Below are 14643 nucleotides of genomic sequence, written 5' to 3' on the forward strand. Positions count from 1 at the left end.
GCCTGGTTGTGACTGTCACACTTCAGGGCAACTGCACCTGCATTCACCTTCCGTGGTCCCTCAAGGGAACCCACTCTAGTCTCCTAGCAACTCAGCTATCACCACACTTCAAGAAGGATGTTGATATATTGGAGAGGGTTCAGAGAAGAGCCACGAGAATGATTAGAGGATTAGAAAACCTGCCTTCTAGTGAAAGACTCAAGGAGCTCAATCTATTTAACTTAACCAAGAGAAGTTTAAGGGGTGACTTGATTACAGTCTACAAGTACATACATGGGGAATAATTATTTGATAATGGGCTCTTCAGTCCATCAGAAAAAGGCTGGAAGTTAAACCCAATAGCTGGAAGTTCAAGCTAGATAAATTCAAACTGGACATAAGATGTAAACTTTTAACAGTGACAGTAATTAACCATTGGCACAGTTTATCAAGGGTTGTGATGGATTCTCCATCGTGGGCAATTTTTAAATCAAAATTGGATGTGTTCCTAAAAGATCCACTTTAAGAATTATTTTGGGGGAGTTCTATGGCCTGTGTTATACAGGAGGTCAGACTAGATGATCACAATGGTCCCTTCTGGCCTTTGAATATAATGAATCTATGAAAGCCTCCCTTGGGCAGAGACCCAGGTCTCTCTCTCACTCCTTCCTGGAGGTTTTCCAGATTGCACAGTTCCCTGCCTACACTGTGATATTCCATGCAAGCCAGACCGCCTAAAGTAGCCAGTGTCTGCACTTTGTTTTCTCTCCAAAGGCTATGCATGGTGTAATTTCCAGCAGTAATAATTCACCATGCAGCCCTTTCTAAGCAAGCACATTTATTCTTAAGGTGAAAGCATTATAGAAAAAATATTAAAAACAATAAGAGAACTCTACAAGTGCTAAAATACTTACCAGAGGCCACCCCAAGTCCAGCCTCAAGCTCTTCTAGGTGTCAGTACTTCAAAACCCACAACTGGGTTTTTCCCATGGTTACATAGTTCATATTGGCCTCAGATTGAGAACCAGAACAACTGTGAATAGTTCATTCTTTCTGTATAAAACCTGGCCCTTTGATTGTGGCCTCATGTAAAAGGTGATCAGCAGACAATGGCCCACTCCTCAGGCCATCGCTTGGGTTTTTGCATAACCAAAGGTGGGCAATTTGTATTCGTCTCCCTCTAGATATTCCTCGGGAAACTACTTAACAATTTTTGTTCCAAACATCCATTCCTGTCTGGCACATTGTTCAATATATTGAACTTTGAACTTCCAGGTCTCACCTCTGTCATATCCCTCCCCTCAAGAGGTTACGTACAATCCTGGCCCACAATAATACTTAACCATTAATTTAATACAGTGGATCCCAAAGATACTTAAAAGTAATTCAGTAAGGCCTCCCAAGGATATTGCAGGAAATTGCTATATCTATCATGATAGTCCTTAGGCATTACATTATTATTATTAATTATTATTATTTATTATTGTTGTAATTATTAATTTTTCCAGGAGTCTGCTCTCTGCTGGAAGCAGCTGCCATTTTGTTTTCAGCTCAGAAGCATACCAGTATGAGTCCTGTCAGTTTAAGCCTTTGTTTTTTCTCTGTACTGTACCTTCAAATTTCTAAAGTGTTGTCCTCCCATTAGTCCAATGCCGTCTTTAAGACAGAGTTGGTGCAGCATGTTACAGAGGAGACACACACGCTGTGCTCTCACTCCCTTTCTGCTCCCAGCACAGATTTTGCTTTTGTTCTTTCTTGTTTCCCATTCTTTCGTCAAGAATAAATGAGCCATTCAGACTGAAGAGAAATGGGTGCTCCTTATGTAGGGAAAACACCAACCAGTTGAACATCTTGTCCCATCTAAGGGCACCCACCAAGGCCGTTATTTCCTTGTGGAGCCCTTGAGACCCAGCTCAAGGGAGGCCTGATTAATGAGGGGGTTGGTGCAGAGAGGAGCTGGTCCCCAAATGCTGTCCGCTAGAGGACTGGGAGGAAATTCCACCTCTCACTACCTGCTACCCCAAACCAGAGGTCCAAGTGGACACAGAGGATGGGTCACAGGCCTCTTGGTTGGCTCTGGGCCAGCCGGCTGACCCAGGAGCAGCCCTGGAGAGAGGGCAGCCATTGCTTCTGGAGGGAGCAGGCCCAAACCTAGCCTGGAGCCAGAGGGAGGGGAGCAAGCCAGGGGCATGGCTGCAGCCAAGCTGAAGGAGCGGGCTCAACCCTGCCCAGGAATCTGCACCAGCACAATGATGGGCACCAGGCAATGCAGCGGAGACTGCGGATTTGCCTCAACAAGCTGTTTGGGGACTGAGAGACTGTGGCTATGGGGCTGTTTGGGTTCATAACTGGGTTAAGGAGAATCCCTCGCAATGTCTAGGCATTAGGGTCTCAGCACGTTGCTGGGGGGGAGGGAAGGGATGTGTGAGGGGATCCCCACCGGGCCCCCGGATGGTCTTTTGTACAAATCCTGGGCTTGTTTCTGCCCAGAGAGAAGTGTTGTTTCATTCTGAGGGCCGCGTTTGTTCCTGGGGTTAGCTCCTGCCTCCTCAAAGGCTGGGGAAGGGATCTAAGGGGTTTGGGCCTAGCGGGTCTCTCAGGCACATGGCTGGGGAGTGGGGAGCCACTTGAACCCGGGGTGCCCCATCTGCGCAGCAGGGACGGTCGCTTAACAATTCGCCAGCACCCCTTCGCCACGCCTGCCAAGCAGCCCGCTCCCCTGGCCTCCCTTCCTTTGGCAACCTGCTCCAGCCCTGCAAAAGAAGCTTCTTCATCGCATGGCAGGTGGAAGATTAATACTGTCAGGGGATGGATTTCTAGAACAAAATAACTTTGAAAGCAAAATAGTTTGGAAGGGAAAGTTGGGGGCAACGCTTGAGGGAAGGCGGGGGGGGGGGGGGGCAGAGTCAGCTGGCACCATGCCGCTCCTGTGCTGGAAAAAGAAACTTGACCCTCAGGCTGACACCGGCTGCCCAGCTCAGTGCATTGGCAGTTCTGCTTCTGCCGCTGCTTACCTCTCCCCCAGCTCCTGGCACGTCCGTCTATTTAGAGGCATACAGGGCACCAGGGCTTAGAGCCAAAGATTGCACCCGATACAGCTTGGAGGAAATGTTCGAGGCATGTAACAAATCCTGCCTGAAAAAGCAGAGCTCCTTTATCCCAGCTTCTTCCTCAGCCTGCTGTAACACAGCCGATTAAATTCGTGATGGGCTGCAGGCCCTCACATCACATTTCTGTCCCGTCCCGCCCCCCCGACCTCGCCACATGAAAGCCAATGGATTTTGTTTTTGTCCAGTCTCGGGTTCTTTTCTGGGTGGCTGCCGAGTAGCTGCCTCCTGCGGGTGGCATGGGGGAGCTCTGACTGAGCGCACACTTCCTGCCCCGATGTCCATTCAGGGGGAATCTCTTTTATGAGGTGTCTTTGGGAGCCTACAATCGCTTTCAAAGGGAGAGCGAATGAAAAATTGCACAGCCGAGGTGCTGGTAGCCATCTCCTTCTTGCGGGGCCAGCGGGGCATCAGAGAGCGAAGTTTCCACAAAGGAGAAACAACTGACCGTTTTTGCAATGTCAGATGATTTGGGCTTTTTTTATATAAGGACAGCTCTCCTGGTGGCCATAGCGTGGCTGACAAGTTGAATGTTTGGGGAAGCTGGGGGAGTGGGTTCCAACTGGGATAAACCCCACGCAGCCGTGGGTACTATTAACCAACATTTATATTGCAGTAACACCTAGAGGTCAAGGGCAAACACGTTGGGCCCCATTGTGCTAGGAGCTGTACAAATAGAAGATGACCCTCATTTCCCCTTGATTCTAGTGTGTGGGAATGGCCTGAACAGAATGTGACTGACTCATGAGCAATTAAAGGGCTCTGCTCTGCCTTACTGGTTCTTCAGCCACCCTGATCACTGTAATAGCAGAGCACCTTCACGCTGTGCTTTAAATGATGGGGGTAACATCACCACTGACTTGCACTGTGCAGGGTCATTTACATCTGTGCAAACTGGGTGTGAAGGCTAGCAGGGCAGCACGGTAGAGGTTTGAACCCACTGTATCCACAGTGTGTACATGGCAATGCAAAGTGCAATGCAGAGGAGAAGGCCAAAAAAGCTGCTGACCATAGATTCTTGGCTGGCCCTTGATGCCAACGGATTGACACCAGGGTATGTCTTTGGCCTGATGGTGTTGTGATCCCACACAGCAAGCACTATTTCTGGCTTGGGAGTTGCTTTCCAGATGTCAGCCATGGGTCCCACCTCCCAGCAATGCAGACGTGTGAGCAGCAGACTTGAAGCCACCATGATTAGAGTGACTCACTGGAATATTTCAGAAACCACTCTACACATTGTTAAAGGAACGAACCCAATGTACAAAACAATGGACCTTTGACAGGAAAGCAGCAGTCAATGCCTCTTGCCCCTCCAGCTTCGTCCTGCTTTGACACCAGCAAGTCATCATTGGCTCACGTTACAATTTCACACTCAGCTACACCATTGCGCTAGGAGAAGAAGCAATTCCCACCTTTTCAAAGTCCCCGGGTCTCCTTTTAGTTGGAGTTGGTGCCAGGGAGGAGCTGTCAGAACTCACTCTCCCCTAATACAGCAGAAGCTATCCATAAAAATCAAAGATGGGCCTGAGCCGTGAGTTTTAGACATGGATCTGTATCATGATCTGAACTTTCCCTAGGTTCACGGGTTACTTTGGGGTTCCAGTTCCATTCATTATAGAGAGAGGCTCCAGCATGGAGTTTCCCCCAAAGTTTGTGCAGCTCAAGAGCTGGGGACTTTGCTTGGGATACAGCTGTGCACCAAGAGTGAGGACTGAGATGGCCCAGCTGTTGCAGATTCTGTTCATGGTGGTTGTTGGCTGCATCGAGGAGCTTGTTGGGTGAGGAAAGTAAGGTGTGTTTGCTCTTGGCTACCATTAGTGGGACGAGAAGGGGCCATATGAGGAATGGCTCCTACTGTGATTATTAAGCCTATACAGAAGCTATTATGTAGAGAGTGCTTTGCAGAATATAGAAAAGACGTGCCCCAAAGGCATTGAATAGAAACAAGATGCGATAAAAAATCGGAATGTCGATGCAAAGGAAAGAATGTGGGATCGATGGTGGGGGAAGAAGTGGGTCTTGAAGGAAGTTGTCTGCTGGACAGGAAATGGTCTAAGTCCAAGCAGCGCCAGCATGAATTAAGGCTCCTAGTGCTTCCATCCTGCCTTCAGCTGCCGCTCACACATTTGAAAGCTCTGTTCCCATTCAGCTGCTAGGTATGCTGCCTCTGTCCTTACCTCTGTTTTCGCTGCAGCACACTCAACTCACAGACTACCAAGAGGGGAACTGTCTGGGATGGGGCCGTGGTCCCCCTTTAAGGAAACAACCCCTGTGGCGTGCTTTCCAAAAAGTCCATGCTCATCAGGACACTCTCGTCACTGACCAGTGGTAGGGATGAAATAAATAAATGAATAAAAAAATCAGCATTTTTAAATAGATGCAACGATTTCAAAGGGATGGAGTAAACAGTTCCTCCCACAAGGGCAAACAATACTTTTCCTTCTCTAAACAAGTTGTCAGTGCTGTGTAGAATTACTGGAAACCACAGGAATAACATTTCTGAGGCAAGGGATCCTGTAGGACAGAATCACCATGGAGAACCTCTTCAAGTGCCTTACTCCATCCATGACCAGCTGAAAGACATCTTAAAGAAATGGATGTTCAAGGGTAGGCACAAATCCCCGACTAATACAGCAGGGACAGTACACCAAGAGACAATCTCTTTTCCTCTAAATGCCAGTGGAAAGTACTAGATCTATAGCCTGGGTACATTTATTTCACCACAAGAGGTACATTAGTGGTGAATGCAAATTTGCCCCACGCTGTCTTGTCAATATCTTGCCTTGCTCCAGACCCCAGGGATTCAGCCTCCATGATCCACTCAGCTCTTGGCTCCCCTCCTTAAGGTGCCAATGAGTTTGCTGAACTTATTTGTTATAAGTCACTCAAGGGCCATCAGATGGTAACAAGCGTCAACCACAGGTTAGCTGGATTGTTCCTACCTCTGTTATCTTTGGTGCATTGTCATGAAAAGACTTTCCAGAAGAAGTGGACTGTAGGGCAAGATTTGGAAGAGGAGAGGAAGGGCCAGATCCAAAGGATCCTATTGACCTCAGTGAGCTTTGGATCCTAGTCACATTAGTGTCAAAGACAAAGGAATGGGTTCCATATATAAGAGGGGCCTGGGTATGGGTGGAAAGAGAAGAATAGGAGTAAAGTAGGGAGCCCACCATCTTTCCTGAGGGCAGCTTGGCTTCACTCCTTTTGGGAGGCAGTGGCCATTCAATTCTGAAGCACGTAGAGGAGAGGAAAGTGATCAGGAGCAGTCAGCATGGATTCACCAAGGGCAAGCCATGCCTGACTAATCTAATTGCCTTCTATGATGAAATAATGGGCTCTGTGGATGAGGGAAAAGCAGTGGACGTGTTATTCCTTGACTTTAGCAAAGCTTTTGACACGGTCTCCCACAATATTCTTGCCAGCAAGTTAAAGAAGTATGGGCTGGATGAATGGACTATAAGGTGGATAGAAAGTTGTCTAGATCGTCGGGCTCAATGGGTAGTGATCAATGGCTCCATGTCTAGTTGGCAGCTGGTATCAAGCGGAGTGCCCCATGGGTCGGTCCTGGGGCCGGTTCTGTTCAATATCTTCATTAATGATCTGGAGGATGGTATGGATTGCACCCTCAGCTAGTTTCCATATGACACTAAACTGGGAGGAGAGGTAGATACGCTGGAGGGTAGGGATAGGTTACAGAGGGCCCTAGACAAATGGAGGATTGGGCCAAAAGAAATCTGATGAGGTTCAACAAGGACAAGTGCAGAGTCCTGCACTTAGGACGGAAGAATCCCATGCACCGCTATTGACTAGGGACCGAATGGCTCGGCAGCAGTTCTGCAGAAAAGGACCTAGGGGTTACAGGGGACAAGAAGCTGGATATGAGTCTACAGTGTGCCCTTGTTGCCAAGAAGGCCAATGGCATTTTGGGGTGTATAAGTAGGGGCATTGTCAGCAGATCGAGGGACGTGATCGTTCCTCTCTATTCGACATTGGTGAGGCCTCATCTGGAGTACTGTGTCTAGTTTTGGGCCCCACACTAGAAGAAGGATGTGAAAAAATTGGAAAGCATCCAGCGGAAGGCATCAAAAATGATTAGGGGACTGGAACACATGACTTATGAGGAGAAGCTGAGGGAACTGGGATTGTTTAGTCTGCAGAAGAGAAGAATGAGGGGGGATTTGATAGCTGCTTTCAACTACCTGAAGGGGGGTTCCAAAGAGGATGGATCTAGACTGTTCTCAGTGGTAGAAGATGACAGGACAAGGAGTAATAGTCTCAAGTTGCAGTGGGAGCAGTCTAGGCTGGATATTAGGAAACACTATTTCACTTGGAGGGTGGTGAAGCACTGGAATGGGCTACCTAGGGAGATGGTGGAATCTCCTTCTTTTGAGTGTTTTAGGGTCCAGCTTGACAAAGCCCTGCCTGGGATGATTTAGTTGGGGACGGGTCCTGCTCTGAGCAGGGGGTTGGACTAGATGACCTCCTGAGTTCCCTTCCCACCCTGATATTCTATGATTTTGAAAGAGGGCATCTTTGCTGAGGACTTTTTTAGCCTTGAGGTCATTGAGAACAATAGATGGCAGCTATTTTGAAAGAAAGCCATTCTTTATGGAGTTCCCTGTAGAATAACATTATTCTTCTGCCCTTGCTGAAGAAGACACTGTCAGTAATGAAGAATAAAAGCAAAAAACTACCATTCATCCTCAATATATTGAGTTTCAAAAACCACCCATTGCACTTTCACTCTGAATTTGTAGTGCTTATTTCTGGGATGATTACAACATCCCGATGTTAATTTTTCCCCTTAAATTCCTCATGTGCAATCAACCTTAACTCCAAATTAACAAAGAGTTTTTATTGTAGAATACGCTATTTACAGACTGACTTTAACAAGTATGCGCTTGGTATTTCATATGACATTTAAGTTCTTTGTGGCGATGATTTATGAGACTCTTTTTCCATCTAAGGCTCTCAAATTTTGCAATTATCTGATGGAAAAAATAAAGGGCGGATTATTGATTCCAAACCTGCACCAAACAGGAAAAAGCCTCCACCATGCAGAGTGGAATGTCCTCCAACCTAGTCTGCCAGGAAGAAGCTGCCCGAGGCAAAAGGCGCAGAGAAAAGGCAATGGAATGTTGCAATCAGCCCTGGGATAGAGGAGGGGAGAAGAGATAGTCATCACCATAGGGAAGAGAAAGAGTGGGGGGGAACAACTCATGCTAAATAGGAGAAGTTTTCTTGGGCCGATCACAAAATTAGCCAGAGCTCAAGTTAACTGGTCATGTAGGGAGACTAAACAAACCTTGGATGGCTATACATAAGGGCCATCTTGTTTTCTGTACGGCTGTAAATCAGCTCCTGGGAGTTGCCTGAAACTCACTGTGATCAGGCCAAGAAAGAAAGACTGCGGTCGGGGGAAGAATAAAAGCAGAGAAATTGGCAAGAGCAGTTCCTCCAAGATGGAAGGCGTCTGCAACAAATAGGAGCTCACAGATGTTGTGACCTGATGGAGATCACCTGCCTCACTGCCGTGCACGGGACGCAGCCTTCAGGTGGTTCTTTTCCCCAATGAGTTTCATGTGCAGTTAATGTCGTTGACCCTTCAATGAGGGAGCGGAGCACGGTGAGGAGGCTGTCGTTGGAATATCACCGGCTATACAGGGCGGCCATTGAGAGAGCTACCGTCCAAGAAACTATTGGTTATCTTGAGGCTGGGTATTTAACCATGAGATGGCAACATAGCAAATGATCTCATTAACCCAGGGACAGAGGTTGACTCACTAGATTGCTGTGCCGCAAGTATAAAAGCATGTGACCAGATCCTCACCCCCATGCCCTTCCCAACCCTTTCTTCCCACTGTTGTCAAGCCCTAAAGTGCTCAGGGCATAGAAGGCTGTTGTAGTTGAGGCTAGAGTGGTTCAAAGCCTGGACAAAGATTTTAAAGAGGGATGGGGAGGAAAGGGTGGAGTTCAGAGATGTGGCAGGGAGAGCCACGGTGGGACTCAGCCACAGTCCATGTGTGGTGGGTGCAGGAGAGAAAAGCGTTGAACAGGACCCTCCAGGGATGCAGTAGAAGTTTCTCCTCCTCACTTCCAAAGCTTTGCACGGCTCTGCCCAAACTCTCTGGGCCTCTCTGCCTTTACCTCCCCCTGCTGCCTTTGCCCATGCCAAAACTTCCTTTGGCCAATCCTTCCTTCATGCTTCTGTCCACACTAGGAATGCTTGGGATATTCCTCCCTCCCTCTCCTTCACCAGTTATTCTGCCAAACCTCCGTGGTTTAGGACCCAACTCCGTGAGGTGCTGGACTTGTCCTTCTGCCATTGACCTCAACGGGAGCTGTGAATGCTCGGTACCGGGCAGCACTGGACCCGGACACTATGTCTGCTTGCTGGACTGTCCATCTTTGCCTCTGTCAGCCCTTTGAGCAAGGCCTGCCTGGTTTATTTGCCAGGCTTTCCCTACTGAACAGCCACGGGTGGACAGAAGGTGCTGGAGAATATAAATCAATAACCAAGGGGTCAGAAAATCTAAGCCATACTTGATCATGTCCAATAAAAATAAAATCGGCGTGCCTGAAAAGAGCAAGGGATCTCTCTTACTCGCATTCCTGGAATGACTGGTCTCCTGGATCCCTCCCCAGATCTGCTCTCACCCTAAGCAACCTCCCATGTGGAAGGCATAAGCAGCCAGTCAATGTTAAAACAGTTAATGGAGGCATTTTTACAGCCTTTATTAAAAAGAGAAGGAGGCTTTGATATAGGACAATATCCCCTGGATGATGCAATTCATTTATTTTGGCTGGCCGGCACTCTCGCCTGGGTCTGTGTGTTATTAGAGGGTGGGGCAGGGCCTGTTCTTCCCACTGCTTTCAGGCCCTAGGGTCAGGTTCTGCTCCACCAATAATATGACTCATCCCTCCTTAAAACAATTCCTCAAATGATACCAAAGTGACCGCAACATCAGTCAGCTTCCAACTACTCAAATCCAGCCGGGACAGATACCGCCCCAGAACGCAGTCCTCTTAGTGCTGCCTGCACACTCACTCTTAACCGCAGACAAGAAGCAGGAAGAAATGTGTGCCTTTGCACAGCCTATCACATATAAGAGGCGCTGTATTGCAAATCACTCACCTTTGGGTGTTGCTCATGCATCCTGGTGAACGTTCTTTCAGCCAGGGCTTCTTCATGCAAATTAGGGCCTTTGTCTTCATGGTCCAGGTCCGATTTTGAAGGAAGAGCTCATTGGGGGTGGGGGACAGAGACGGAATCCTCTAAATCTGGGGATCTAGAAGAATTAGCCCCGGAGCAGGTTCTTCATCACCCTGCATGTTGGGTAATAACAGGCCAAAGAAGGGTTGGAAGTGTCAACCAGCTCCTCTCACTTTTGGGAGCTGAGAACAATGCATCCCATTGTGGTTGGTCCCTGCTCATGGGTGCTAGTGAGGGGAAGGCTACATGCACCATCTCCCCCTAGTGGCCACACATTTGTACTAAAACAGCCCCCCAGTGTGGAATTCACATCCCACTCCAGGGGAGTCAATGAGTCACATACCATGACTATATTTTTGTTTTAGAGCCTGGATAACTGGAAAGCTATTAATGACCATTGTGAAGTAGTTACCTGGCCTGCAGCAATCTGCCCCTATTTGGGAAGGACAGACACTGGTCAGTATGGTGAGGGGAACTGGAGAAAAAGGTTCAGGTTATTCAGAAGGGACCTAGTTTGGTGGGGCACCAGGGTGAAGGAATGCAAAGTGTAGCAACCTGTATGAAACTTGGAGACAGGAACTCAGGTTGCAGGAGGGAAGAGTTTGGAGGAGTTGCTAGAAAGTCAGTCTGTGTGCACGTGGCTGGAATGCCTGCTACAGTTACAGCCTCTCTGTAAATAGTTATTTTAATAAAGAGTCAATTTAGTTTTAGACACATGGAGTCCTAGCCTATGATTACCCAACAGGCAGCACACCAGCTACTGGCCTCTCAGCATGCTTAATAAAGATCTCTTTCCTGCAACTCCTGTGATGATGGCTGCACTCACATCTCATGCATCTAGTGCATAATTTAATCTACAGAGGCCGAAAAGGAAGCTCCTCTCCCCTGTCCCCCTCCCACTGGCAACCGTTAGTTACAGACATGAACTTGTGGGCTTTAGATAGGCAAAACACCCAGGGAAGTTTGGCCTATGATAGGGCTGAAGATCAATCCCTACGTATATTATTAACGTTGTTCCCTTTCCTCTGGGGGAAAGAGACAGGATTCCAGACTAACAAAAGTGATGGTCTTATCTGGACTGCCATTGCTCAGGGTCCCTCTGGCTTTAACAGTGCTATGCAGTGCTGAATGGGTTTGGGCCTGAATAATCTGCCATGGCTGATAGGAGGCAGTAGAATGTACCCTTGATATATATTGTCTTAGGACAGGGAAAGTTCTTGGGAGGGTAGGGGGCAGCTAGAGGGTGGCTATTTTTGGCCACTGCTGTGTGATGTTGGCCATTGTAAGTGCCCGTTATTCATTCATAGGGTATGCATGGGTTACAAATCTGGCAAAACTACAAGATTCATGTACAAAACAAAGCCACTATGCCCAGGTATTTCCAGTCCCTATTGCTCTGGCATGTCAGTACCGATTCCCTTTTTCCAGGAGTCATCGCGTTCCTATTTCACTGTGAACTGAGCCAAGATCCAACCAAACTCATCATACTTATGACCAAACAGGGGGGAGAAGGGTGCATTTTATCTAGATGCATGAATGACTGGTATGTGTGAATCCCTCCAGAGTGGGGTGAGAATTTACACCTGGGTCTCCTGAACTGAATGGCAAGCTAAATGTAGACACAGAATGTTTTGTGCTAACCCTGCCCTGACTCAGGACTCAAGACTGGAGCCAGAGAAAAAGGAGATCTCCCACCTAAATTCTTCCTGGTAATGGATATCTGTGAGAGTAGCTACAGATTCATGAAAACTTGTAGCCTGCTTTCATCAGATAATTATATTCATGTCACCAGCCTGACAGCATTGCATCCATCTCCAGCAAAATCTTAGCTATGATGTAACAAACCTTGCAGAAGATTGGGAGTGTAGACGGTGTCTGTACCAGTGGGCCATGATCCCCCAGTATATCTATGGGCTAGTGCTTGTCACTCACAGAATAACATGTCAGAGTGAAACCCTGAACTCTCTTTCAGCTCAGACAGGATGCACCAAACCAGAAGCATCTGTAAGAATCATTTCACACAGGCTGTATGTTATTACAGTACGAGACAAGGTCTGCTGGCCAGCCCAACACACAGAGAAGCACATGTACACGGGAGACAGGATTAATGCTGTTATTTATTATTGTAGTGCTCATGCCCACAATGTGTTAAGTGACGTCTACACATACAGAAAGACACAATCCATCTCACTGAAAGCGGATGTTCTAAGAAGACCTGAAACTAACAACTGGTGGGTAAGAGAGATAGAATCAAAGCACAGACAAGTTTCATATAGGTTCCATTCTTTTTTAAAAATACATGATATATAACATGGGCTTTGTGTTGTTGGCTTTGGGGGTTTATGAAATTGTTAAATAAAATACACCCGATGCCACTCAATCAATCCCATACGGGTTGGTTCATTTCTTTGTAACAAGTGATAGATCTTGAGGAGGCATTTAAAGCAGAGACCAGTGACCTTATGGATCAAATGAGGGCAGCATGGGGGCTGTGGTTGGCCTTTAGGATCCATGACTTAACAAGTCTCCCAGTTCAGAGCCTCAACCTGTAATCTTGCCCAAGTGTCTCATTCTTCCGCTCTCATATTGTCCCGCTGAAGTCCATGGGACTATTCACCTATATGAAAGTTACGTACGTGCATAAGGGTTGAAGGATCAGGCCCCTAGTTTAGGGGTTTCATTATTGTTATGATCACCGAGCGGTTACACATAGTGATGTCACTTATTGCCCCAGATCTTAAGGCAATCTCGTGATAGATGGTGCTCAGACCATTTTGTGCCCCATGAAGAGGACCACGAGAACAATGACGCTACGGTGTATCTTCAGAATGTACATAAGCAATTAACCTCAGGAGGGAAGAGTCCTCCCAAGGGAAATATTCCTGCAGGGGAAATGGTGAACACCTGATGGTTGGGGCCCCTTAAAACTCAACTGGGGAACATGCTAGTCTGCAAGCACCAACTGAGCACTGGCAGGGGAAATGAACTAGCTGACCTGAAACTTCTTCCCATTTCTAACTTAAATAATTCCCTAATGGATCTCTCTTCCATGGCACTTGGTGACGGTCAGCAGATGAATCAACGTGAGATTCAATACCAGGACTAAATTTAGCTGTCTTTCCAGTGCACCAGAGACTGCATCCATTAAGGTTGTTGATTCCTGACTTGATCTTATCACCTATGACTCTGACTCATGTTTTGTGGGTGATTTTATGCTTTCTAAAGGTAAAATGAGAACTGACGGGGTGTGTTGCTTATTACCTTGGAACATGCAAATACGTGAACACAAGTAAATGGGTTATTAAGCTTGCTATAGTTAAGGGCCTGTTATATTAGGATAATGCTTTGGGGAAGTAGTTATACTAAAGGCTGAAGTATATCTGAAATGACAGAGACCTAAGGCGATAACCCCTGCTCAGATATTTGGCACTTTCATTCTGAGAGACAAATGAGTGACCACATATGGGTATAATACACCACGTTGTTCTGCAAGAGGGGCGTTCTGAGGGGCTTTGGCAATCGGGTTGCTGTGCAATATTTAGGCAGTTAAAACATGTTTATGTATAGGAATTATTAATCAATGACTGATGTCAATCATCAGTATTAACGTTTGATGCTTAATTATGGACACACAAAAGGCCATATATGGAAAGGATCCTTTACCCTTGTTATAATAAGGGTAAAGGATCAAATATGGCATATAGCCATACTGTTACCATAAAGAAGGGTATAAAATACCACACCTAGTTCCTTCAGGTCCCAGAGACAATATAAACTGAACCATGACCTCCTTTCAGATGGGCTCTGCTTTCTTTTCCTTCTGTCTTTGTCTCCAATGGTCTCTACAAAGTTTTAAGTATGCATAATGCAAGATTGTAAGTATGAATAATGCCGGAAACCACTTTACTGTACTGATCTTATAGTTATATTTGTATATATTAATCTTTAACATAATATCAATTCTAGTTGTCTGTATCAAATAAAAGAGATTATGTGGATGAGGTCATATCTTTTATTGGGCCAACTTTTGTTGGTGAGAGTGACAAGTTTTCCGCTCTTCATCGGGAACAAGGAGACCTAAAGAAGAGCTCTGTATAAGCTCGAAAGCTTGCCTCTCTCACCAACAGAAGTTGGTCCAATAAAGATATTACCTCACCCATCTTGTTTCTCTAATATCTCGAGAGCAACATGGCTACAAGAATGCTATGTGTATCAAATAACATCTCCCTGTGTGTGGTTTCACCAATTTCATCTCCTTAATTAACTCTAAGTAGCCATCTAAACAAAAATCCTGTTATCTGTGATGAGTGCATGTTGCACACCAATAGATAATTTTATCATTAT

The sequence above is a fragment of the Lepidochelys olivacea genome, assembly GCF_965140295.1.
Source record: "Lepidochelys olivacea isolate rLepOli2 genome assembly, chromosome: 11".
NCBI lineage: Eukaryota > Metazoa > Chordata > Testudines > Cheloniidae > Lepidochelys > Lepidochelys olivacea.